The sequence below is a fragment of the Mirounga leonina genome, unplaced genomic scaffold, assembly GCF_011800145.1.
Source record: "Mirounga leonina isolate KUSES-001 unplaced genomic scaffold, KU_Mleo_1.0 Mir_165, whole genome shotgun sequence".
NCBI classification, from domain to species: domain Eukaryota; kingdom Metazoa; phylum Chordata; class Mammalia; order Carnivora; family Phocidae; genus Mirounga; species Mirounga leonina.
In genome coordinates, this window is record NW_023270415.1 from 46,525,213 (window position 1) to 46,553,206 (window position 27,994).

Consider the following 27,994-nt stretch of genomic DNA (forward strand, 5'->3'; position numbering starts at 1 on the left):
AAGGTAGAGGATTTTTCTTCTAAAAAATCTAAATGTCTTTAAAAATTTAAAGCCTATTACTGTAGTGAAGATCAATTGTAAGCCCCATTTTTTTTTTTTCTACAGTGGTTATTTCACACTCTGCTTTTAGCATTTGAGGTTGCCAAAGGTTATGGGTTTCTAAAAGCATTGTCTTCATGCACAAACAGACCTACTGTCAGCCAGCTTTGCACTTGCAGTCACGGTCACGGTTTCCCTTTGTCCTTCTCCCACACCAACCTGTTCTACCGCGTGTCGGCTCCAACTGCCCCAGAAAACATTTGTGTCTCAATGGAGCAACACAGGTTCGATTGTGAAAATGAAACTCACTCATGAATATGTGTCTTTCAAAATGGGTTTTGTAAATCTCCCTGTCCCCACTTCCCCAATTTCAAACTTACACCTCTATTAAGTTTCTGTGAAAATAAATGAAATGGAATAAAATAATAAAAACAATAATAATTTCCCTTTAGACAATGCTGAAATACACAGGACAGAGAAAAAGGGAAATGGTGAATATTAAGGTAAAAGGAACGTTTGCTCTTAAACATCAGTAAGGCAGAAGACAGGTATGTAATAACATTCTTTCCATAAATTGTTGATATTAGCAGTGCATTCAAGTAGGGAAAATCATGCTAAAAGGGACTTCAACAAATAGGGGCTTAGAGTTCTTTAATCAGTCTGAAGGCTAGAAGTAGGCCGTATTGAATCATCAGCTCAATGACGGGATGTCAGGGCTAACATCTCAGCAATTCTCTTGACCTTTCCTTATCAGAGCAAGATGATTGCCCAAAAAGGTTGCTGTAGCCCCAGGTATCACACCACTTTCAGAGGAAGAAAGGGAGAAGCGGGTCACAGTGGCAACATTTACTCCTCTCATCGGAAAAGCAAAAGCTTCCTCTCTATGTAACTGTGTCACATGGCCTTTCTGAGGTGCAGAGGAGGCTGAGAAATTGAGTGGTTAACAACTGTGATAGGTAAGAGAGAACAGGAAAGGCACATTGAAGTGTCAGCCAAACATGTGCCGGTAGAGTGGGTGGCATGGAGTGCTCATTCTTGTTGATCTCCTGACAATGAGGTCTTGAAGCCAAATAATGCCATGTGACATGCTTTTCTTAGTCCATGTTCATCTAAGAATCACCAGTAGAACTTCATGTGTTAGAGAAAGATGATGCTGAACTCTCCCTATGATTGTGCCCTGCTCTCAAGCAGTGACTACCATTAGCTCATCTCCTTCTTCCCTGTCTTAAGCATTCCAACACTCACCATTAAATTCTATCTAAACTCTCTAAGAAAACATGCCAAATTAGCCATGAACTTGGATGAGGAAAAAACCTCCTCGTTTCTGAGCATTTAATCTATTCCAAGGAAGAACTTGGAAAATCAGCTAGCAAAGGAATTTTTAGAAAGTGACAAATGTAAAAAAAGAAAATCACAAAGTGCAAACATTTGGAATGTCCAATACAACCTGTTAAAAGAGATTTGGGCTTTAAAAAAGAAAATCATCTTCCCCTTTTAGACTGTGATGGATAATAAATACATCTATGATGGCGCCAAAGGGACCACTGCTTTCCTGATTACAGAACCTTCACGTTTGGGAGATTATTTTATAAGACAAGGAGATCACAGCAACATCTTGCCACAAAAGAGCGATGGCAGCCCATCCTCTCCACCTCACCTGCCCCCTCGACCCTCCTGCCGAGCTCTGAAACAGCACAATGAATTATATTTCGCTGTAGCTTAAATGGATCTGGTTTAGCTCTGATCCTGAGCTGGGTATGCGGCAGGGTATGCTGCTCGGTGAACAAATGAATAGTCCCTAAGAAGAGTGAGCTTAGTAATCCTGGGCTATGTTCAGTTGCCATGAGCAGAATGGCTAACAGAATTTCTCCTCTGTGACATCTTATATTTAAGCAAAGGAATTAATTCCAAGACAGCCACTTGTCTGATTGCACCTCTTCTTACTCAAGACTGGACAAGGTGGTGATAATATCCTGGCTGAGTCTGAGAGCATGCCCCTGTTATGAAGCCTCTGAAGCTGAATAGAGGAAGGAGGGTGTGTATAGAGAGGGAGAAAATTGGGTCCATTGAGTTGTGCACAATGAAAGCCTTCTAGAAAAGGGCTGCATGTTCCCCAGGTCAGATACACCAGTGCTAACTCTAAGAAAAATCTTCAAAGGGAAAGACTTTTACTTACCTGTCAGTCTAATACCCACTTTGTAAAGGAACCAAGGAACAAAGTCCTGACGCAGGCTATGGTATGAATGAACCTTGAGAGCACTGTGCTATGATGGAAAGGAGCCAGACACAGAAGGCCGCGTATTGTGAGTCCATTGAGATGAAATGTCCAGAAGAGGCAAATCCATAGAGACAAGAAGTGGATGATGGTTGCCAGGGCCTGGGGGAAAGGGGAGAACAGGGAGTAATTGTGAAGATGTACAGGGGTTCTTTTTGGGGTGATGAAAATGTTCTGGAATTAGAAAGTGGGGGTAGCTGCACAACATAGTGAATCTACTAAAAACCACTGAAGTATACACTTCAAAATGGTGACTTACAAACTGTAAGTTTGTAACATACAAACTGTATGTTAGGTGACAGATTTCAATTATTACAAATGCTAACAAAAAAGCACCTCCATAGGAGAGGATGATAATTGAAAAAATAAATAATGACTATTCTATTGCACAAGCAAGATAGAACAATACGTATTTCGGGAGGCTGAATAGTGTGGTAAGAAAGCAGTTGGCTGGAAATCAGGAACCTAGTAACTTGAGGCATCACCTAGACTCTCTGGGCCTCAATTTTCTTTTCTGTAAATGAGATGTATGTGGGTTAGAGAAACCCTACTGGATAATTCCAATATTTCCTTTTCGTGCCTCCCGCACCCTGCCCCCATGCCCTGCACTTGGAGGCCTGGTCTTCCTCTGTGCAGAAATCCCAGAACACCAGGTGGGAAAGCCACACACCAGGAGGTGGGGAGAGCTTCCTCCTGGAAAAGGTCCCTTGTTGGAATTTGCATTCCTTCTTGTGTTCCCTGGAGTGGAAATTTGGTCTGTACCCGACACTGCTCCTTCCTGGGGGCCTATAGCCTTCAGGCTGGAGCTGCTAATGACTAGCGATCCAGTGACCGCTGGGTCAACGCTGTATTATTTAACACAGAGACACATGGAAATATGTCAGCATTTGCACAGGGGAAAGTTGGTAGACATTTTTGCTCATGATCTTGAACTGATTTGGGTAAAATACCTACCGACACCTTATAGTCTTAGCTTTATCTTATTAGAAGTTCTAAAGAGATTTTAGTTATAAATGGAAAAGTGAAGAATGCCTAAAAAAAAAAAGGAGAAACATGAATTTTTTACTCTTAGATTATATACGTATGTGTTTTTCTATTTTATTTTGCACTTTCATCCAAACACTCCATTGGATACCACACTAGAGATCCTTACAGAGATCCAGTGTAATAAAAACCAGGGAGATAAGGTTCTAGGCTGAGTGTCTAAAGTCAGGCTTTAGATCTGTACCTGGCGTGGGCTCTTAAAAAATTCATCTTTTGGGCGCCTGGGTGGCTCAGTTGGTTAAGCGACTGCCTTCGGCTCAGGTCATGATCCTGGAGTCCCTGGATCGAGTCCCGCATCGGGCTCCCTGCTCAGCGGGGGGTCTGCTTCTCCCTCTGACCCTCCCTCCTCTCATGTGCTCTCTCTCTAATAAATAAATAAAATCTTTAAAAAAAAAAATTCATCTGTTGTGTGATTTGTTTGCTCATATGTTAAGAGAAATGTACTTTTCAGAGGCCTTTGTGAATATCCAAGAATGTACCTGAAACAGAGCGATCCCCAATGAAGAGTATGCTTAATATCCATCTTGTTATTATTCTCATTATTCACATTGTTTTTCAAAGACTTTCAAATCCTTCCCAAAAATCCTCAAGGGCTTCTCATTGCCTATAGAACAAAGCCCAGACTCCCTGGGGGTAGGGGGTGACATTCAAGACTATCAAGAGTGAGGTTCCACTAAACCATAGGGGGTCTTTGTGCAAATTAGGAAAGATAGCCCTAAAAACCATTTTAAAGACTTTTGATACATATCACTATATTGGCTTCCAGAAATGCTGTGCTCTGTGCTTTTATTTAGCTCAGAGGTATCAAAGGATTTTTGTATATCTAAATAACCATTTTGTTTTAACTCGCACGGTAAAATACTTTATGCTTTGTAAAAGTAAAAATAATAATAAAAATAAAAATCAAAGAAAGAAAAGACACCCCTTCCTGCAGATGGCGCGTAGCTGGTGAGCTGGCAGAGGGCGCGATCAAATTCCCTGGCAGCCCACGTGGCAGAGGGCCTCAGGCCAGGGGCAAACTGCACCACTAGATATGGCGAGGATTTGGTTCCACATTCCTTTTCGGTCTGGCCTCCTGCTGTGTCCTTCTACCTGCTCTTCCTCGTACAATTTAGGACTTTCCTGTCTCTGGGACTTTCCACAGACACAAAACAGCTTCCTCATTCTCTGTCAAATCCCTTTTCATTCTTTAAGACTCACCTCATTCTCTTCTCTGAAACCTGATTATCCCTGCAGTCAGAGCTCCCAGTGTGATATTTATCCCTTTCTCTCTCTCTTTTTTTATTAGAGGGAGAGAGTGTGAAAGAGCACAGGGAGAGGAGGAACAGAGGGAGAGGGAGAGAGTCTTAAGCAGACTCCACGCCCAGTGCACAGCTGACATGGGGCTCGATCTCACGACTCTAAGATCATGACCTGAGCCAAAATCAAGAGTCTGACGCTTAACCAACTGAGCCACCCAGGCACCAGATAGGTGCCTCTATCTCTCTATTTTTAAATTGTCATATTCTAGTTTGCATTATTGACTAGCATTTGCACATATTTCTTTCTTTTTCACCAAGTTATAAAATTGGTTGTTTCAGGATTTACATTTAATTCATATTGGTGGTCTTTACATGGCCTAATAGAGGACTAACCCATAATAGGTGCTTCATATCTGTTGGCTGAATAGAAATGAATGGACAAGATTGCAAGGCAAAATATGGAAACGAAATAAAACACATAAACCAAATAAAAAGTCCCTGCGAGACTACTCTACCATCCCTTCTGGGCAGGAACCTCAGCTTCTTTTGCTGAGACTACAGACACACAACTCCAACAAAGTATGGTTCTAACATGTCAGGAAGACTGACTTCCACTAACAGTGGTTATAAAAGAGGGCCTCCAAGTGTTGGCATTGGCAGTATTGATGGAATAAGTCTGTAATAGTTATGCATTGTTCCCTCGCTCTTTAGAAGGAAGCATCATACCCTTTTAATTTTGAAGATCAAATGAAATTGGACTCACTACCCATCCCACTAGGGTTGGCAGGCATGATGAACTGACCTAAGCCAGTCTGGATATTCACTTACTGGTAGCGATTTCAGCCTTCAAATAGTTCAGGTAGGTGGCAGCCATAACCACACCCTCTCTTTACAATCAATGTGAGTTTCAGGCTGGATTCTGCCACACATACATTTATTACCAAGCAGGTACAAGAACAGTCGTGAAGTTATTTTGCAGGATGAAATCCCAGATTTCTGATTTTTAAGATCTTTGAGAGCATCTTGTTTGAAAGTTTCACCAAAGGTGGATGTGACAGTATTTTATGGCCGGAGTCAGCTAACCTTCTGCATGGTCTCCAAAAAGCATTACGGGACCAGTGCCATATTGAAGGGTGTAGGTACAGACTGCTGGGCTCACTTGATCCTCAGTCCTTGTTTGTGCAAGGGTAGGTGTGCCTGTGCAGATTTCTAGCTGGTCCACACATTCTGTTCACCGTTCACTTCTCCAATGAATAATCATTTCCAACATCCATTTTGCCAATTAACAAGCCTCTAGGGTTCTGAGACAAAGACCATGGGAGTGTGGGTTTCTAATTAGAGTCTTTCAAATGCTAACAAACTATTGCAGAGTTTATATTCTGGTTCAGATATTTCAAATGCCAGCTAACTGCTCCTAGGGTTTAGAATAAAACTAACGCATACTGTCTGTGCTAAATTGTTTTAAAGCAATTTACAGACAATATGACAGCAGGTTACATGGGAAATCCAATCTCAGTCATGTGGTGGAGGTGAGGGGTGGGGATTGCAGAGGGAGGGATCCCCACCTCTCTGTTAAGATATTACTAGAACACTGAGGCTCATGGGACTCAGGAAAGTTGAGAAAGGGTCTCTGGTCTTGAGGCCATCCTGGTCATCACTGACATCAAGATGCTCATTAGCCAAGCCGACTTTGCCCATTTGAAGTTCAGTGCTCATGGCGTCTGCACCATCTGCATCAAGCTTGACCACATAGAAGCGTCTAGTCCCCAGGCATCATATAGACAACGTGGCAGAGATCCTACTACTGTTAAGATGCTATGTGAGAGCATACCTTTCCAGAATCAAGGGTCAAGTACTTCTGGGAGCCAGACTGTTTGCTTCCTTTTCTCACAGCTACTATCCCCTTCCCTCAGAGCAATCCAATTCTATGCTTCTGACCGGGGTAGCATATCTGAGACCGGTGGTCAGGCACAAGATTCACATTCAAGGTTTTACATGTTTTGAATTAATTGACGATGTGAGAAAATTTGGAAGGTTTCACAATCAAAAAGAAAATCTTTATCATTAAGAGTCTCTTATGATTTGCTTCCTTCTCTTTTTCCCTCTTCCCATATATTCATCTGTTTTGTTTCCTAAATTCCACATGAGTGAAACCATATGGTATTTGTCTTTCTCTGAGTGACTTATTTTGCTTAGTATAATACCCTGTAGTTCCATCCACATCATTGCAAATGGCAAGATTTCATTCTTTTTGATGGCTGAGTAATATTCCATCTATCTATCCATCTATCCATCTATCTATCCACTATATATATATATATATATATATATATATATATATATATACCACATCTTCTTTATTCACTCATCAGTCGATGGACACTTGGGCTCTTTCCATAGTTTGGCTATTGTTAATAATGCTATCAATGATAATGCTATGTTGATAATGTTGATAATGCTGCTATAAACATCAGGGTACATGTACCCCTTCAAATCTGTATCTTGGCATCCTTTGGATAAATACCTAGTAGTGCAACTTCTGGGTCATAGGGTAGTTCTATTTTCAACTTTTTGAAGAACCTCCATACTGTTTTCCAGAATGGTTGCACAAGTTTGCCTTCCCACCAACTGTGTAAGAGGGTTCCTCTTTCTCTGCATCCTGGCCAACACCTGTTTCCTATGTTGTTAATTTTAGCCATTCTGACAGGTGTGAGGTGGTATCTCATTGTGGTTTTGATTTGCATTTCCCTCATGATGAATGATGTTGAGCATCTTTTCATGCATCTGTTAGCCATCTGGTTGTCTTCTTTGGAAAAATGTCTTCTGCCCATATCTTAACTGGATTATTTGTTCAAAAAGAAAATCTTAATTTCTGGCTTTTTTCCTCCATAATTGAAAGTTCTGAAACATTTGACCACATGCCTACATGACAGTGACTAACTAGAGCTAAACACTGGCTGCCTCCATTTAGATGGGGCACAAGCTCTACAATTCACTAGGGTCTTCACCAATCCCTATTGCTCCTTAGTGTTGGGGTTGACCATTCATTGGCATTATTAATCACATTGTTTTATTTCTTATCTTATGGTGAAGAGAGAGAAATATTTCCAGTACTTATATCTGTATTGAAATTTTTTTTTTACATCTCTTCCACCTCACTAATACAAATGATCTACCTGGAAGCTCCTGGAAGCATTTGTATTTGAGATTTTTGTCCTAGACTTTTGATAGTAAAAAACCTATCCCTTGGAGCAAGGGAAGCCCAAACCTATAGGACACAGAGCTCTGGCTACCATCTTGGGCAGTGGTTCTAAACGAGGGGCGATTTTGCCCTCCAGAGTACATTTGGCACTGATATCTAGTGGGTAGTGGTCAAGGATGCTGTTAACATCCCACAGTGCACACAAATAGTCCTAACAACAAAGCATTACCTGGTTCCAAATGTCAATAGTGACAAAAAACCATGTTCTAGGGAATGGGTTGGGGTAAGAAAGGGGGAGCAAAACATGCTTCTCAGTCATCGCTGGGAAATAATACCTTATTATTTTCTCAATCAGTTATGATATCACAAGTCGATAAGCTGCTCAGGCCAGGGACTTCTTTGTAGGGCAACTCTCATTTAAACACACAAATTTTGACATATTAAAGAAAAAATTAATTATTACTTAGTGGTAACACTTCAGTCTTGAAAAAAAGAAAAGCATTATTCAGACTGATCACTGCCTTCACTGAGCCATCAGACTTGGCTCCCAAAGACCTCTGATCATTAAGAAATCAAATTTGCATTCAAAAATGGTGATTTGTAATGATTTGCTCCCACTGAGGATAAGCAAAGTAATGGGATATATATTGTAATGAAATATTCAACTTTAATGGGATTTTAGGTATGAGTGGCTAATATAAAATTACAGTAACTTTAATTCACTGAGATTGGTTAGATCAGGAAAGCATTTGTATTATTATAGGAATTAATATAGTTATTTCTAGCTCTTATTTATTAAGCAGAGTTTCTTGTTTTCTAAACAAGTATGTAAAAACATGTATTTTGATATATAACTTTGGGCCTTATAAATGTAAGTTTTATGTATCAAATTTAAATAAGTGTGTTCATTTAAGTAAAATATTAATAAATTTAAAAAGGAGAAATGTGAACAATAACTGAAAGAGATATTTCAAGCAAATGTAGCAATGTCAGAATAAATGTATAGTTTCTCAAGATTACCGGTTTGAAAGGATAATAGATATTTGTTTTAATGTGTAAATTTTGAATCCCTTGTCAGTTTATAAGAACAGCTTCCAAATTCCATAAAAAATTCAACTGAAAGAATGAATTCATTACATCCTACAGAAATAGATTTAATGACACCTCTGCTTTTCACAATACTTTATAGCTCTCACAGTGCTTTCATGTAGATTGCTTCACTTAATTATTTGGCATTCTCAGGTAGGCACTATTTTTCTGTCAGTGGATGTAAGTAGGAGTCAGCTCAAAGAGTCCCAAAGCCATGCTGACTTCAAGTGGTAGAGCTTGGAGGTGGGGGTTGGGAGAATTGTTAATCTTTTTAGTGTGCTAACTTAAAAATATATTTTTGGGACTGAGCTTGGTGGCTCAGTCAGTTGAGCTATTGACTCTTGATTTCAGCTCAGGTCATGATCTCAGAGTCTTGAGTTTGAGCCCTGCATTGGGAGCCTAATTATTAGTGATATTGAGCATCTCTTCATGTGCTTACTGGTCATTCATACATTTTCTTTGGAGAAATGTTTATTCAAGCCCTTTGCCCATTTCTGAATTGGGCTGTTTGTTGTTGAGTTCTGGTTCTTTAGATATTTTGCATATCAGGGATGTAATTTACAAAGATTTTCTCCCATTTAGTGGATTGCCTTTTTTTCCCCCCGCAGTGGATTGCCTTTTTATTCTGTTGACAGTGTCCTTTGATGCACAAAAATTTTAATTTTCATGAAGTCCAATTTGTCTATTTTTTCTTTTGTTACCTATGCTCTTAGTGTTAATATCCAATAAACTAAATCCAATGTGGTGAAGTTTTTGTCCTATGCTTTATTCTAAGAGTTTTATTGTTTTAGATCTTACATTTAGGTCCTTGATCCATTTTGAGTTAATTTTTGCATGTGATATAAGGTAAAGGTTCAACCTCATTCTTTTGCTTGTGGATATACAGTTTTCCCGGCACTCTTTGTTGAGAAGACCATCTTTTCCCCATTGAATGGTCTTGGCACCCTTGTCAAAAATCATTTGACCATCTATCTGAGATTTGTTCTGGTTCTCTATTTTATTCCATTGGTCTATATGTCTGTCTTTCTGCCAATATCAGTGTTTTGATTACTGTAGCTTTGTAGTAAGTTTTGAAATCAGGAAGTGTGTCCTTCATTTTTGTCCTTTTTCAAGACAGTTTTGGCTATTCAGGGTCTTTTTTCTTTTCTTTTTTTTTTAGAGAGAGAGAGTGGGGGAGGGGCAGAGGGAGAGAGAATTTTTTAAAAACATTTTAGAATTTAAATTCACTTAATTAACATATAATGTATTATTGGTTTCAGAGGTACAGGCCTGTGATTCATCAGTCTTATAAAATTCCCAGTGCTCATTACATCACATGCCCTTTTTAATGTCCATCACCCAGTGGGGAGAGAGAATTTTAAGGAGACTCCACGCCCAGTGCAGAGGCTGATGCGGCGCTCGATGGCATGACACTGAGATCATGACCTGAGCTGAAATCAAGAGTTGGATGCTTAACTGACTGAGCCACCCAAGTGCCCCATTCAGGGTCTTTTGAGAGTCTATATGAACTTTAGGATGCGTTTTTCTATTTCTGCAGAAACATCATTGGTATTTTGATAGAAATTATATTGAATCTATAGATTACTGTGGGTCATATTGACATTTTAACAATATTAAGTCTTCCAATCCATGATCATGGATGTGTCTCCAAATATTTATTTATGTCTTCTTACATTTCTTTTAGCATTGCTTTGTAGTTTTCACTGTACAAGTCTTTTACCTTCTTGGTTAAATTAATTCCTAAGATTTTATTCTTTTTGATGCTATGGTAAATGAAATTATTTTTATAATCCTTTTCAGATTACTCATTGTTCATATATAGAAATGCAACTGATTTTTGTGTGTTGACTTTGTATCCTGCTACTTTGCTAAATTCATTTTAATTAAATTCATTATTTCTAATAGTTTTTTTGTGGCATATTTAGTGTTTTACACATAATATCATCTGTGAATAGAGATACTTTTACTTCTTTTTCAGTTTGGATGCCTTTTATGATATTTTCTTGCCTAATTGCTCTGGCTAGAATTTTCAGTACTGTGTTGAATAGAAGTGGTGAAAGGAGACATGCTTGCTTTGTTCCTGATTTTACAGGAAAAGCTCTCAGTCTTTCACCAATAAGTATGATGTTCATTGTGGGTTTTTATATTTGACTTTTATTATGTTGAGATATTTTCCTTGATCCCTAGTTTGTTGGAACTCAAGGATGGTTCAACTTATAGAAATCAATCAATGTAACATGCTCCATCAACAGAATGAAGAAAAAACCCCATATGATCATCTCAGTTAATGCAGAAAAGACATTTGGCAAAATTCAACACCCTTTATGATCAAAGCACTCAACAAACTAGAAATAGTTTGCAACTTTGGGGTCTCTTGAATTTTCCCAAGTAAGAACATTAAAACAAACTCTACTGTATATTATTATCATTATTTTATAAATGGGCATTTTAGCATAAGAGTGATTTGGGAAGGACAAATTCTTATTCATTCATTCAACAGATAGTTAATCAATAGATAGCACCTACTGTGTGCCAGGAACTGTGCTAGATGTTGAGAATACAATGGTGAATGAATAAGATGGATATGTTTCCTGCTCTCTTGGATCATTAATCTGATGGGAAATAAATCTGATGTCTAAAAATAATCACATTGAGCAAACAAATTTATAAAATAATCTCAAGCCACTTAAGTGCTATGATGGAAATAAACCAAGAACAGAGAGTTAGTTGACTTACCAATACACCATTGTTAGGGAAGCAAGTCAATGAAATGAATTAAAAAGGGAGTTGGTGGATACATAAATGTCTCTTATTATGTTTTATATTCTTCCATATGTTTCAAATATTTCATGATTTGGTAAAATTTTTTTAAATTAAAGTAAAATGAAGAGGGATTCTACAGCTTATTTGTTTGCCTTTTTCTTTTTAGCCCCAAATTCAGATTGTGCAACATTTTAGAAATTTATTATGTGAGAGGTGTTTTCCAACTCTACCTGCACATCTGAATCACCTGGAGCACTTGTTAAAAATACAGATTCCCCAGCCCCATGTCCAGAGATAGGTTAGGGAAAGGGCTCAGGAGTCTGTTTTTTATTAACACCCAGATGATTCTCATGTAGCCATGTAGAATTCTCATTTGGGAATCACTGGGGCAAAGCAAGGAGCATTGGTAGTTGTGTACCTAGAAAGATGCACATATTTTTTAAAGAGCTTGCCATTTAAGAGATGACAAGATGATAATTTTTGTGAAAGGGAGAAATCTTTGTAACATGAAAAATTAGCTAATTAATTCTGTGCATCCAAATGTGTATACACTGTATTTGCTTCAAAGAGGGCACATGTAAAAAGAAATTTTCTAGGAGCATTTCTCCAACAGTGTAAGTTAGTCCCTGTAATGGATAGCCTATCCATTAATTTCATCTTAAAACCAGTTTGGATGTGTTAAAGTAATGCTTTAGTTAGTATCTTTGGTTAGGTCACAGAGGCCTATGAAGTAAGGTCACAAGCTCATCTCTGGATGCACCAATGAACTATGTTGTTTCTCTGGCCATGCCCAGTCCAAGCCCTACAGACACCAAGCCTTTGCAAGCCTCTCTCTGATGGTGGCATCATGGTGTCCTGTCTGTTGGGTTTTCTAGATATTACCTTTCTGGGCTCCAGCAGTACCCATGCTCTTTTCCCCCACACCTCCAAATCTGTTGCCCCACACCCCCGCGCCTTGACAACCAGAAGGAACCTAGAGAAGCTTCCAAAGGACTTTGCCAATGTTTGGCACATCAAAAGGGTAAATGTCAACCAGGACTACAACAGTCCCTATAAACTCACATTTTAAATGCTTGTGCTATTTTAATGCTGTCACTTGTTGTTTTGTTTCCAATCAGTGTTTTTCTGTTGCCTTTTCTTCCTTCTCCTCCTTCTATACCAGGAAGCTGAGCAGGGCAGCCTGTCAGGAAGGGCTGCTTCCTGCTTGAGTGCTCTTGGTGAGGAAAGCCCTGTTCCCAAATTTCTGAGTGCTTTTGGGCCCCCAAAGGATAGCCAATATGAGAGTGACTGCCTTGTAATTGAGTTAGCAGATGCTCCCCAGCTCAGGAAAAAAGGCTGCCCTGGGCTTTGTCACTTTGTTGAGAGGCAGCTGTATGTTTGCTGGCCCTTCCTGTCTGGTGAGGGAGGGAAGGAAGGAAGGAGCAACTGTTCTTTTTCCCTCCAATTGCACCCAAATCTGTAATACATGGGGCTTTCTCCCAGAGTGACTCAATTTCAGGTGTCAAACACATTTATCTAATGCTGTCTATTAATTTTAACGAGTTAGGCAAACGATGATGGAGAGACACATAATTCTCTAATCAATAAAATTGATTAAAAATGTAATAGTCCAGGCTATCAAGTAGGTGTTTATCAAATAGCAGCTAAAGTGAGCTGGGGGCACCAATGGTGTTTGATATAATGCTGGAGCAGAAATACCTGGATTTGATGCCTTTTATTTGGGCCACTTACCTGTGTACATTAGAATGATTTCCTTGACTTCTCCGAGCCTTGATGTCTGCATCTGCAAAATGGAAATAATATGACTTGCCTTCTAAGTTTGTTACAAAGATTAAATAAAACTTTATACAAAAGCATCTAACACAGTGTCTGGCACCTATTAGGTATTCAGTAAATAATAACTCATGCATAATGCCACCTATAGACAGCGCTTTACATATCTCACTTAATTTAATCTTTACAAGAACTCTGTGAGGCAGGCAGTGTTAAGATCCCCATTTTACAGATGCAGAAACTAAGGCACAAAGAAGTTAAAGAAGCTTGTCCAAGGTGTGTGTGGGGCGGGGGCGGGCAAGGGCAGGGGCAGGGAGAGAGAGAATCTTAAGCAGCCTTCACACCCAGCATGGAGCCTGATGTGGAGCTCAAGCCCCAGGACCCCAAGATCATGACCTGAGCCGAAATCAAGAGTTGGACGCTTAACCAACTGAGTCCCCCAGGTGCCCCCCCTTTGCACTTTTAATGCATGTTTTCTTTCTAACCACCCTGCCCATGACTACAAAATGCAAATTTTCAGGCCTTTTCAGGACACAGAAAAGCAGATGCTTGTTCAGACCTCATGGACTTTCTCTCACATTATCTATAAACTGAATAATATGTCACAGGGGCATCAAGGACTAGAGTTATTCTGGCCACTGTGCATCTTGTTAAGTCAAATGGCCAAGGTCAAAAAGATGTGTGGCTCTTGTTTTCCTGTCCTGGGACTTCAAATTCTGCGCCTTTCCCTCCTCCATCGTGGTTTCAGGCAGCCCACCTTGCAAAACATATCCCTTTGTCACAAAAAATATAGGATCGGAATGTGTGGATGGATCCATTCAGACTCATCACCGCTAGAGACATCTTTATAGACAAAGAATACATTATAGTAAAAAATGGGAGCCCTTCCTGGCCCCCACATCTGCTTATAAAAAAGGGTTTCAGAAAAATCTGCTCTGCTCACATCATCTTTTGTTTCCCTTGGGGTTTTTTGTTTTGTTTTGTTTTGTTTTTCCTGTGCCTGCCCTTCTATCATAAGTTTTGTTTAGGGGATTTGGCATTTGTCTATGATTTATGAAACACTGAAGAAAACTCTGGCACTTATTTCAGGGTTACTTAATAACTATTATAATCAAATAGAATTAAAACACGATTTAGGAACTCAAAAGATAAAGCACAACATCTGGCTATCCCTGCCTATTTCCAAAATTATGTCTCATGAAAACTTGCTCTCTCATAAAATGTCATTATAGCAGATTATCCCAATAAAGATCCACTCTGGGGAGGGAGCTGGAACATGGCAGGCCAAATTTCGGCAAGGCTGGATCTTTATCAGGCAGCTATACACTTCTAGAATTTTATTGTGAAAATAATCCCACAGCCCCAAATTTAACGGTATAAAATAATAACAAACACACAGTTCTCCTAACAACTAGTTAATATCTAAGCATGTTGAGTGTTGCATAGAAACGAAAGTGGATTTAATGGAAAATTCTGATTAATGCCAATTTTGAGTCTAATAAAGTTCCTTTGCTAGCTGCCTAAGTTATTAAAACTTACACTTAACCTATGAGCCTTTGGCTTTGGAAAACACATTCCTATGAGGACATTTTAAAAATATTGACTCTCAATTGCTGCTTTTTAAAGTCTTTTACCTCCCCCAAAGTCTTGGTTTTCTAGTCCATGCTGTGGTGACCATTTGTCCTAACTCCCTGTTGGCTCTTGAAGCTGTATTGTGGTATGCTTTCTCTTTACCATTATTATGAGACTGGATTTTCTTTTTTCTTTCTTCCTTTTTTTTGGGGGGGGGGGGACTGGATTTTCCAAGTCCTCAAACCCATCTGCTCTGAAATGGACTAACGGATGTTATGGGGAATGACTCCATTGTTTCAAAATGCTTTAAAAAGTATTTCCCTTGTAGGATCTAGCAGAACTCTTAATATTTTTTTAAGATGTTATTTATTTATTTATGAAAGACAGAGAGAGAGAGGCAGAGGCAGAGGGAGAAGCAGGCTCCCGAGCAGGGAGCCCAATGTGGGACTCGATCCTAGGACCCTGGGATCATGACTCTTATTGATCATGTCTTACTGTTAGTCAATAACTAAGAAGTAAACAAGAGCAACACAGGGGCGCCTGGGTGGCTCAGTTGGTTAAGCGACTGCCTTCGGCTCAGGTCATGATCCTGGAGTCCCGGGATCGAGTTCCGCATCGGGCTCCCTGCTCAGCGGGGGGTCTGCTTCTCCCTCTGACCCTCTTCCCTCTCATGCTCTCTGTCTCTCATTCTCTCTCTCAAATAAATAAATAAAAATCTTTAATAAAAAAAAAAGAGCAACACAAAGCTCTGCGAAAGTAAAGAAAGAAGTTAAAGTGAGCACAGATTTAAAATTTAAAATCCGTTATGTGTCGTTGATCTCATACCAAAATGAATTGCCATAAATTCTCTTAGGACTGGAAAAGAATATATTTTTACTTTTAAATCATGTTCACGGATGTTTCAAAGAACTTCTTCCCAGGTGGGAATCAAGAAGAACCTTTTCTCCTGTATCCTTAGAGCTCAAAAACTATCCTCTCTCTGTATAAGATCCTAGCTCTCAATGGCATGGTGGGGGGGGGCATGGGGAAGACCATGACAAACAGGATCTGAGTGGTCCTACAGGCATGTCTGAACTGAACCCTTCTTATCAGGGAGCATCACTGGGAGTCAATAAGATTTACTTACATCTTGGAAGAAACTCAATATTTCTCCTGCTCTATGCAGGAAAAAAAAAATTCTCTGAGCAAGTCCCTGTGAGACTGCCTATGAATAAAATATACACTCTTTTGTACATAAAGTCAATGCCATGTACTTTAGCTGCCTTTTAAAGTTCTCCCTGGTTCTTGGCACTGCTCTAGATCATTCAAACTATGGTGTGAGGGTTAGGAAAAGTAGTCTTTGGTGTTAGTTAGGTAAGGGTTCAGCCCCATTTCAGACATTGCTACCTGTGTGCGTTGGGCAAGTCTCTTCATATCAGCAAGCTCAGTGTCCTCCTCTGTATGGTCGGGGTGATAGTATTATACCTACAAACCTCACAGGCTGGCTGTGTCAGTTCCACAAGAAACTGTGTGAAGGTGTCTCATATAGTGTCCAGGGGAAGCACAAAAAAATATCAATTCTCCTCCTGATACTCTTCCATCTGAACAAGTGAGGTGATAGTGGGTTTGGAGTCCCGGTGTAATGATTGGTTAACAAAAGGGTTAAATTGACATTACTAACGCCCATGGCAATATCTGCTGCGCCACTCAACCACAGGCTTACCTCCTCTTGCCAAATTTACAACAGAGGCAAATGCCAGGCCCAGGCTGAGTGTCTATTCCTGAATCCCCAATAGGCCAGGCATGTTCAAAACCGTATTCCCATCTGCCTCCGCCTCTGTCTCCCACCCTGGCTGAGCACAGTTGGGGAAACAGGTTAGAGTTCCATGATCCGTCTGCTTCATCTTTCAGCTAACCTGCTTGGGGTGGCCATCCTGAGTCACCAGAACATTCCTCTTCACTTCCAAGTTCTCCCAGGTGGTGTCAGTTTGGGCTCCATGAGAAGGAAGCTGGTGGGACAGAGCTGCAGGAAGGGGAGTCTGGTAGTCCTGCCACAGAACCGCTAATGTGCTCATTGTGAGCCACACACTGGGCCCAAGGCTTTACTCACAATCTCAAGTCACTCTCCTACAAACCCTGTGAGGAAGGTGGGATCAGTCCTTCCTGGGTGACTTCACAGTGATGGCGGAACACCAGCTCCCTGACAATGATTTCTGCCTACTGCCAGAAAGGACAAGAGCTGACCCAACCAAGTATAGAGGACTCCAGGGAATATATAATGACAAACGTTTTAGCTAATACTGATCCACTGGAAAATCAGATTCCTTCCCGACAGATGCTCAGATGAAGCCTACAGAGCTCTTCAGAGAGACACGGTCTTTCAGCACAGAGGGCTGTATTGAGAAAAATGAAATGTCTTGGGGTTTGGAACTTATCTATAAAATGCACACTGTTGACAACTGGTTTCTCTCCACACTCTAAAGAAGTAAATTTGTACAAAGAAAGGGCTGGACTAGTTTATTAAGTGCAAGATTGAGAGCCAGAAGCTCAGATCAGGCCTCTGCTGCTGACTTAGTATGCAATCCTCATGTGGTCATTTCTCAATCTCTTTTCCAGAAAAGCTGTCAGGGTTGACAAAGTGATCACTTGTGGGTGGCTTGGCTCTGGGAGAGTAAAGTTTTGGGGTTCGGTCCAATCGGGGGTGCGTGAATTCCTCAAGGCTATTTCCAGATAGAATGTGGTTTTGCACTAACACAGGATGAAGTTCGTGGCTGAGCACTATGGAGGTGGTTTTGGCCAAGGCATCAGTCATAAGACTGTTAAGGCTCAGCTCAGCAACGCTCAGTTTTCTGGAACCTTTCTCTGAGAAATGTGTACTTAGTGTTATCTCAGGGAAGCTTTGTATAAACAAAAAAGCCTTCGCAGCACCAGCCCCAAAGCAGTTCCTATAAGTAAGGGAGAGGCAGGCTCTGCAGTCCAGCCATCTCCTGGATACTGGCCCGCAGAGACCTCAGATTCTCCTTTCCTGAGTAGGGCTTGAAGCAATGTCCACAAATGAGCAAAGAAAAGCATCTGCTCTGAGCCAGCATTTCAGGCTGTTACAGATGATGAAAATGTGCTTGAGGTCTGGAGCTGGGGAAATGTGTTTCTGTTCACTCAGCTCCCATTATAACCACATCTGTTATCAGTAGGGCAGGCTGTGTTCGTATTAATAGGCACCACTTTCTGAAGCCCATAGTTCTCCGCTGTGATGTGTTGGCTAAAAGAATTAAACAGAGAGGGCTGAGAAAACCCAGCTCGCTATGCTGGTAGTATTGCCCCCTGGATCTTCCTGGAAGGCCTTAATCCTGGGCCTAGCCTGATTTATATTCTCGTCATTGAAGAACCTAATCTAAAAGCAAATCAGGATAAAAAGCTGTCCGGTCTTTTGTTCCTGGCTTCTCAGACATGCTACCAGGTTTGATCAGTTCAAAATGTCCCACTTTTCCACCTTCTTTCTCCACAGATGGTCTTAGGTTTCCTTTGACATTCCCTCAACTAGTATTCTATGGCTAAATGGTTTACAGTAATAGGATCATCCAGTGTTAGAGTGGGACATGACTTCAGGGATTCCCCCTACTAGAGGCTCTCAGAAACTCTACTCGTGGCAGGAGGTGACTCTGAGATCACCAGGGGAGGGGAACATGAGAAGAAACCAAGAATATACCTCTGACATACAACACACACACACACACACACACACACACTCCTGCACGCGCGCATGCGCATGAACCTCCACCTAAAGCCACCCCTCAACACTTCACTGGAACAAAGGGTGATGTGGCTAAATAAAGTTTGAAACCCTCAGTACATTTTACCCCCTAATAAATGTCCCAGAGAGGTTAGTTGACTACCCAGAACACTTGGTTACTTTGTGACAAAGCCAAGATTAGAGTCCAAGTGTTCTTACAAGCTTTCATTCATCCATCCATCCATCCATTCATTCATTCACAAATGTTCCCTGTCCCAGTCATTGCACTAATTGCTTTATCCAAAAAGACTTATTTAACAATTTAAATCTATCATATTTATTCAAAAAAATTTTCTGTGAATTTGAGCATCAAGTTACATAATAACTTACCTTGCAGTGACTTCATTAAAGACCTTTCCTCATTAAATATCACATTTCTTCTGATTGCACTGAGGAATTTGTGGTAAAGTCATACTACCATTTAAAGTATGTGGAATATATTAACATTTGCAAATTCCATTTGTTTTAAAAGCATCTTTGTAGTTTGGGTTAGTGGGGTCATAGTGGGCACATATTCAACTGTATAATACCACTCTGTATTGAGTTTCTTTCAGTGAAGGCAACATTTTCAAAATGAACTATTTTTATGAATATGCTTTGCATAGTCGTGATATACTGTGTATAGCTCTGTCAGTACACCAACCACATTATTTTATAACCATCTATTCATGTGTCTGCTTCTCCCAACAGACTATGAGCTGCTTGAGGGCCATGATGGTCTCACTTATCTCTGTATCCCCAGAAGAACTCAGAACGGGTTCTTGATAAATGGTGGGGGGGGGGGGTTGAATCATACACAACACCTCTCTACACATTTTTTTTTCTGACAAGGAAAACTTTATGAAAGATCGTATCCCCTGTTGAAATGAATCCTCCTCAAGTATAATACAGTATCACTGGCCTTGAACAAAAGAGTTTTATGATTAGCTTTTTTAGATCGAGACCAACCTGGGGCACCTGGGTAGCTCAGTCGGTTAAGCATCCAACTCTTTCGGCTCAGGTCATGATCTCAGAGACGTGGGATCGAGCCCCTCATTGGATGCTCAGCGTAGAGTCTGCTTGTCCCTCTGCCTCTGCTCCTCCCCCTACTCTCTCTCTCTCTCTCAAATAAATAAATAAATAAATCTTGAAAAATAAAAATAAAAATAGATTGAGACCAACCTTTTGAATGAAGTTTGTTTAAGCTTTGAGGGGAGATGGAAGAAAATGCAAGAGGGTTCTCCACTATCTTTCCTCTTTCCTCTAAGTATTTTAACTGCAAAAAGAGACCTAGCAGTCTGTTCTCTTCTTTCAACACTTGTCTTCTCTAGGGAAACTACAATACATATGGAAACTCTTTTATGATGGACATTTTCAAGCATGCACAGAAGTTGAGATAACAGAATAATGGATGTCCTTTACCATCAAGCAAATTCAATAATTATCAACATTTTACCACTCTCATTTCATCTATCCCACACCCACTACTTAAAACTATGTTAAATTAACATGATAGGATATTAAAACTACAACTGTGAATTACGACCATATTGGCAATGTTAATATGAAATAACATTTAATTACAACCACTCAAGTAACAAGTAGACATTGACCATAACTATATAAAATGATAAATCTACAATGATAGGAAGAAAATCTGGAATATTACAAATTGTTCATGTTTGGTATCTTTGTTCAAAGTCTGATTTTAAAATATCTCTTGTAAGAGCATTCTAATGTTTCATGCTCATTATAATAAGAAAAGTTTTCCAGTTGTCTGTGTCTCCAAGATTTCTATTTGCCCCTAATGGCCATTCTCTCTTTCTCACTAATAGAACTGCCAATTTTCACCTGGGGAAAAGGCCACCTGGAATAAAGACTGCATTTCCCTGCTCCTTTATTGATAGATGTGGACATGTGATTAAGTTCTGGCCAATGAGATGTAAGTGAAGGTGTCATATATAAATTTAAGATGTCCTTAAATGCTCTTTGTCCCTTCCTCCTACCTGTTGGCTGTAATGCAGATATGATGGCTGGCACTTAAGCAGCCCTCTTGGATCATGAGGTACACTATGCCAAGAATAGAAGGTCAGTGAGAGGGCTAGATCCCTGATGCCTTTATGAAGATATCAGTTCTGGACTACCTCCTTCAGACTTCTGTCATATGAAAGAGAAATAAATTTCTATTTTATTTCTTAGGCTTTTAGTCCTTAAACTTTTTTTATTTAAAGAAAAATACTGGTTAATACACTTATTGGTGGTTAATTTCCTCATTTAGTTCTGCACACAGAACCTTTATTGTAGTAATTCCTCGTCTCCTATATTTGATTTTCAAAAGAAACAAATCCTTTAAACTGTATCATTAAAAAATACTTAACAAATCTGAAGCAGTCTCTTAAAATGTAAACTCAGGTTAAGGATTAACAGCATCCTAAACCATTTGTCCTTGCAAACAGATACACAGAAAAGCCATCTGGTAGATCATGTCTTTCTGGGTCATTTGACGTCCTGAAAAACCTTTTCTGTTAGTAACGTTATGGGAAAATATAGTTGCCCTTCCAAGATTCAGCCAGAGTCCTTGTGTTAGTCTGCTTGGGCTGCCATAACAAAATACCACAGTCAGGGTGGCTTAAACAGCAGAAATTCCCCACCCCCCACCCCCCACAGTTGTAAAGTCTAGAAGTCCAAGATCAAGGTGTCAGAAAATTCAGTTTCTGGTGAGAGCTCCCTTCCTAACTTTATAGACAGTTGCCTTCTTGCCCTGTGCTGGGAGCAGGAGTGATTGTGGGTGAGAGGACGCTCTCTGGTGTCTCTTCTTAAAAGGACATTAATCCTATCAGATTAGGGCCCATCCTATGATCTCATTTAACATTCATTACTTCCTTAGAGACCCATCTCCAAATACAGCCACATGAAGGTCAGGATTTTAACATATGAATTTGGGGTGGGGGGGAGGAGGACACAAACATTCAGTCCAGATACTCTTCTTTTTTTTTTTTTTTTCTTTGAGATTTGAGAGAGAGATTGAGCATGAGAGAGCACAGGCGCAAGAGTGGGGAGAGGGGCAGAGGGAGAGAGAGAATCTCAAGCCGACCTCGTACCCAGAACGGAGCCCAAGGCCGGGCTCCATCCCATGACCCTGAGATCAGGACCTGAGCTGAAATCAAGAGTCGGAAGCTTAACGGACTGCGCCACTCAGGTACCACTGTCCAGAACATTCTTAAACTGTCTCAAGCGTTGCCTCAATCAAGGCGAACCGGGGAACGGCAGAGGCCGGGAAGAGGGGCGAGAGGGCAGCTGCACGGCTCCAGAAGGCAGTTGGTGACAGCAGCTTGCTGGCACCGCCCTAGGCTTCCCCACATTCCTTCCCTCCAGGCCTTTGCAAGCTGCGGCCCAAGACAACCCTGCCCAGCGCAGGCTCCCATTTGGCGTGCGGCGGGGGTGTGTATGGTCCGCCTTCGCAGAGTCCTTTTCCCCTTCACCAGCCGAAGCGGCTAATCAGTGTATCTCATTTCCTTGACCACACGGATGGGCTTAGTAGTGGACACGTGACCTAACCTGACCTCACTGGAATGCATCTTAGTCGTCTGGGGGGAGCCTTCGGAAAAACAACGGTTGTCTTTTGGTCAAATCAGAACAAGAATATGAGGCTGGAAGACAGCAGCTGTCTTGTCAGCACAGGGACAGACCCTTACCTGCGGAGAGAGGCACATTCTTGGTGACTTCCTGTAGGCCCCCGGCACCAGCTTGTGCTGAAGGCAGGCCGGCCTCTAGACTTCTCAGCTCCTAAGCTGGTACTCCGGTTTACTTGCGGTGAGGGTTGCCTGGTGAAATACAGGACATCCACTTAACCTTGGAGGTCAAATAAACAAGACAATTTTTTATTATAAACAGGTTCTGAATATCGCATAGGACATACTTATACTAAAAAATTATTTGTTGCTTATCTAAAACAGACATTTAACTGGATGCTCTGGTTTTTTTTTTTTTTTATTTGCTAAATCTGGCAACCCTACTTATAACTAAAATCTATTAGTGATGAATGGTCACACTCAGTGTTCATGAGGGGATCTGAAACCTGCTTTGGTGAATGGGAGATAGGCATCCCTTCCTGGGTCTAGATGTTACAGAATGACAAAGCCAGAGGATGTTGCTACCAGCATTGTTTTCAAAATAGAGTGTCCTGCGTTGGCGTTAACAGAGCTGACATGGGTGTGTTAGTGCAAGCAGACAGGGTATGACGTGAGCCAAGGATTAGCAGCCAGAGGGAAAGCCCAGACCTAGACATACACAGATATAAAGATCAAGGTGAAATACAGTTGAGGCACATCAAAACCACGTTTCATTCACTTTGTACCCAACAGTATAGGCAAGAAAGGGAAAGAGAGGAACAACGAGAGAAAGAAAACAGCAGTTGAAATGATGTGGATGACGAGGGCTGTCCTGAAGACGAGTGGGGGGCAGGGCAAGAGTGACCCCTCTCTCCAGTGGCCTTCCGCAGGGCCAGCATTTCTCGGGCTGAGTGTAATTCCAGGGTCACGGGTCTGACAGGGATCATGGTCAAAGTGTTTAACAACCAGTACTCCAGACCTGTGTGCACCCGCTGAGTGTCAGCCCAGGCTCAGTTTGAGCCATTTTCCCCCGAACCATTGACCTGAGCCCTTAACTATTATGTAAGAGATCGCGCCCATTTAGAAAGTGGTAAATGAGGCAAGCAAGCAGAAAGCAGGCACCTCCAGAGGCAAGAGGTCAAAGAGCAAGAGGCATGAGAGGGATGGGGAGGTCAGTTATCAAAATACAAGGTAAAGCATGTTCAAGGAGCTGTGCCAGCAGACCCTGTTTGCAATGCTGCGTCAGCCCCACAGAGCCTTCCCCACCGCACCCGTGTCCCCCTCTAGGGAGTTACTGGGAGTCCAGGAACCCCCCCTTGGCCTGACTGCTCTGGCCCTCCAGCGTGGCCCCAACCCCACTCCTGATTCCTGACTACCTTTGGCTGTCACCTGGCATCAGGTGGTACCCCTCTCCTTTGCTCTCTGGAGTCTAGCCCATAATGGCCAAAACGTACTATCAGGTTTGATAAACTCTTTCATGTCAGTTGTACATTTCCCAACCAAAATCCTTTCTAAACCCTCAATGTTGTGCTGCCTGAAAAAAAAAAATTAATTTCACTCTTCAAAAATAAACAGAGAACTGAAAAATAAAAAACAAACAAGGGGCATTGGCTGGCTCAGTCAGTGGAGCCTGAGACTCTTGACCTTGGGGTTATGAGTTCCAGCCCCATGTTGGGTGTAGAAATTATTTAAAAAGAAAATCTTAAAAACAAACCAGAAGCCATGTTATTTATGCCTAACGTACACCAGTTGCGTAGAGCTATAGTTGCCTGCTCGCCGTTAAATGGCAAAGGGTGGAAAGCACTGAGCTGCAATGACAGCATTGAATGTGGCCAGATGGGCGTGGGGGCACACAGAGCAGAGGGTCATATCACTAAACACAAGGGCCGTGGAGGAGCTCTGCACCAACAGGAGTTAGACCCGCTTCTCTCTCCTCTTCTACCTCTAGCCTCTCTCCACTTAGGATGAATTCTGGAAAAATCCCTGCTCACACAGCCTCTAGCTTGTGGCAAATATATGAAAATAATGTTCTTCACTCTCTGGTTTGAGGTTTGGTCCAAGCTGTTGTCACCAGCTCCGGTTTTAGTTTCTGGCCTACAGCTGTCTCCTCCCCCAAGCCAACCTCTCACACTCTCCTCCTCGGTGCAGCCTTTATTGCCAAGGCCACATGATTCCTCCCGAATTCCTTCCAGCCACGACCCACAGAGGTTTGGGATCGGGACTGCGCCCCTCCCCAAGCCTGATACTCCTGCGCCATGCAGGGCGCATAGTGCACGATGACCATCAAGGGAAACTGCTCTCTTCAACCCAGTGCCTTCCCTCCTCGGCGAAACCAGATGGCAACTCACTCCTCTTTCTTCTTCCAGCTCCTCTCCCAGAAAAGAATCCGTCTGACAAAGGCAGTAATGAGCACTGTAAGTTTTCTGTTTACGTCAAAGAGGAGAGGAGGAGAGAATTTAGGTCCTACAACCCCAAAGTGAAAGGCTTGAAATCCACCCTGGGTATTTCTGTGCTCCTGAGTCCTTTTTCGGTGTTTCCCTCCTCCTCCTCCGCCTCCCTCCCCACCCCACCCCCAACGAACACACACACACACACACACACACACACAAGCAGTTCGACTGTGCTCTAGTTTCCATTTTTAAATGGTTCATCCACCCTCAGGGCCATGCTCTGGAAGACAGAAGTCTCCCTGTTAGATTTCAGATACATGGGGGAGGAGTGGTTTTTTCAAGGCATAGGTCTGGACCCAGACTGTCTGGATCAAGTCCTAGCTCAGAGACTTTGGAAGGGTGTGAATTTAGGCAACTTACTTTTCTGTGCCCTCATCTGTCAAATGGGGATAATAGTATCTACCACGGACCATTGTCATGAGGACCAAATGCGATAATACATAAATCTTAAAACAGAACCTGGCCCCCTATATGTGCCATACATGTAATGTAGTTCTTTTCAGGATTTATCCTTGAGCGATAAGGTACGGACCACCTTCGACCCTCTGGAATCTAACCCCCATCCCAAGTACATTCCTTCTGAGGATGGTCCATGCTCACAACCAGAGGATTTGTGGTAAATAAAAAAATTTTAATTGAAATGTCTTTAAACCAATAGTCATTCGTTCAGTCAGTCTCAGTGAAATTCCTCCTCACAACAGCTCGGTTTTTAGTTCACTGACTTCTAGTCAGTTAATGTCCTCCATGGGAGCCACCCTGAAACTCTTCCCCATGCATTAAATCACATGACCTCATTCCAGATTTGTCCGACAACCTCTCTGTGTCTCTTTAGTACATGCACCAAATCAGGCCGAGCAAGAGCCCTGGCTCCTGGCTCTCATCGTGTTCCCTCCTGTCAAATGAGATGGCATCAGGACATCACAAAAGCACCTTCACAATTTTAAAAGGATCTGGAGGAGCATAGGGGCAATACAAGCCACAGTACATCCTGAAGCCAAATGTTTTTGAAGACAGCTCTCCACCGATGCCTCAAAGCCCGGCTAGAGTGGCAGGATTTCATCGAGCTTTGTATGTCCCCATGGTAATCGCTGTAGGTGCAAAGCTTATAAATACATACTAAGAGAGACTGAGCTGAAAACATGCTGCACAGAGAGTGAGGAGAGCCAGGTCTAACCCCCAACCCTGTGGCTGAGCAACTCTGGGGAAGCTATTAATAGCTGTCTGAACGAGTGTTTCAGACCGCATCAGTGTTTCTCAAAGTACGTGCCTCAGGTCACCTACGTCAAAAATCAATGGTCACGCTTTTTTAAAGTGCATATTCTTAGGTCCCTCCGAGAACTACTGAATCAGAATCTCTGGGTAGGGGGACCGAGAATCCCACTGTCAACAAGATTCTCACATGGTGTTTTTTTTGTTTTGTTTTGTTTTTTTTAAATATTTTATTTATTTATTCATGAGAGACAGAGAGAGAGAGAGGCAGAGGGAGAAGCAGGCTCCCAAGGAGCAGGGAGCCCAATGCGGGACTCGATCCCAGGACCCCGGGATCATGACCTGAGCCGAAGGCAGACGCTTAACCATCTGAGCCACCCAGGCGCCCTCACATGGTTTTTAAACACCCTGAAATCTGAGACTCACGGGGCTCTATGATTGATCCCTCCAGAATGTTAGACTTCCCTGCTTATTCACACAGGTTGGAATTTGATTGCTTCGGACCCAAAGAATCATCGCAAAATGAGCAACACCAGGCAGGATATGTTCTTCAGAATACTCTTTCATTGACACACACTTACCCAGCACTTTCTAAGTGTCAGGCACTATTCTTGGGATAGATCCTTCAAAAGAGAGAAAAATGCCTTTCCTCATGGAGTCGACATTCTAGTGTGTGAGAGCAGAGATAATAAGCTACCAGTAAATCTAAAGATAGGTGAATTTTATAGCATGTTAGTTGGTCATAAATGCGGTGGAGAAAAAAACAGAGCAAGAAGGGGGCAGTTTCCAGATGAAGGGATATTACAATTTCTTCTAAATTATATGTACCTGCAAAAATCAACTTGTATATTACAAAGGCCTGACAGGTAGGCCCACTGCACCTTGGACTTGAGGAATGTAGTAGATGTTTGTGCCCCATCCAGATCCCCTTTAGGGCCAATATGCCTCATCTGCCCACTCCCCAAACTCCCCTCCTCCTTACCCACCCCCTTCTACTACCCTGTCCATGACTCACTGACTAGTGACGCTGCCTTGCCTCAATGTGGGGTTAACTTAGGGTATCATCTGTGCTCCCCGAGCTTCTCAGGGAGGCCACGCCCTTCTAGTCGTCCCCCTGCCCCATCCTGCTTCCCTCACTCCCCTTGTCCTGGGAGCACCCTCCGTAAATCACTTGCTCAAGAATCCCTGTCTCAAGTTCTGTTACTCTAGGGAAGATGGCCTACGGCAGGCCCCAGTCAACAGGATAAGATAGTCACTTGAGTGGACCAGGACGACTGAGGGTTGTGATGGCTCACTCTCCCCCAACTCTTCATTGTTCCATTTTCATCCTCAATTGATATGTAGCATTCAGAGTCTTTTTGGGTGCCTGATATTGCCCTGCAGAGAAAAACAGGTGAGGCGCTCTGAGAAGCACTCACTACCGGGTGGCTGCCCCTCAGTTCTCTCATTTCTTTACTCCTTCAGCCACAGACATTTCCGGAGGGCCTACAGTGTGGCAGGACGGCACTGGCCTCGGGGACAGGGCACGAGGGCCTCGGCCAACCTCATACGCTAGGACCCTAGCGTCCCTTTACTGTCAAATCCCTAGTACTTGAAAATGACCACACATTCTGTACTATGGCTTAAAGATGCCTTAAAGATGATATTCATGTAACTTTCTCACCAGCCATGCTTTCTTAAAAAAATCCAACTTCAACACATCTCTGCTCAAATCAATAAGCCTTCCCACGTTGAGCGCCCCTTTGTTTTTTTTGTGTTTTTTTTTTTAAAGATTTTATTTATTTATTTGACAGAGAGAGACACAGCGAGGGAACACAAGCAGGGGGAGCGGGAGAGGGAGAAGCAGGCTTCCCGCTGAGCAGGGAGGCTGACGCGGGGCTCCATCCCAGGACCCTGGGATCATGACCTGAGCCGAAGGCGGTCGCCCAACTGACTGAGCCACCCGGGCGCCCCTCTTTTGTTCTTTTTTTAAGATTTT

General features: G+C 42.0%; 1 long non-coding RNA gene across 1 annotated transcript in view; it reads right to left on the reverse strand.

Moving 5' to 3' along the window:
* Nucleotides 1-489: 489 nt before the first annotated feature.
* LOC118015075 overlaps nt 490-27,994 on the reverse strand; it is a 47,806-nt gene continuing 20,301 nt past the window's right edge. The window contains exons 2-4 of the long non-coding RNA XR_004680515.1: nt 22,442-22,598; nt 13,385-13,436; nt 490-2,416 (exon numbers count right to left, since the gene is read on the reverse strand). This is a non-coding gene — a long non-coding RNA (uncharacterized LOC118015075). The remainder of the gene's footprint in view (nt 2,417-13,384; nt 13,437-22,441; nt 22,599-27,994) is intronic.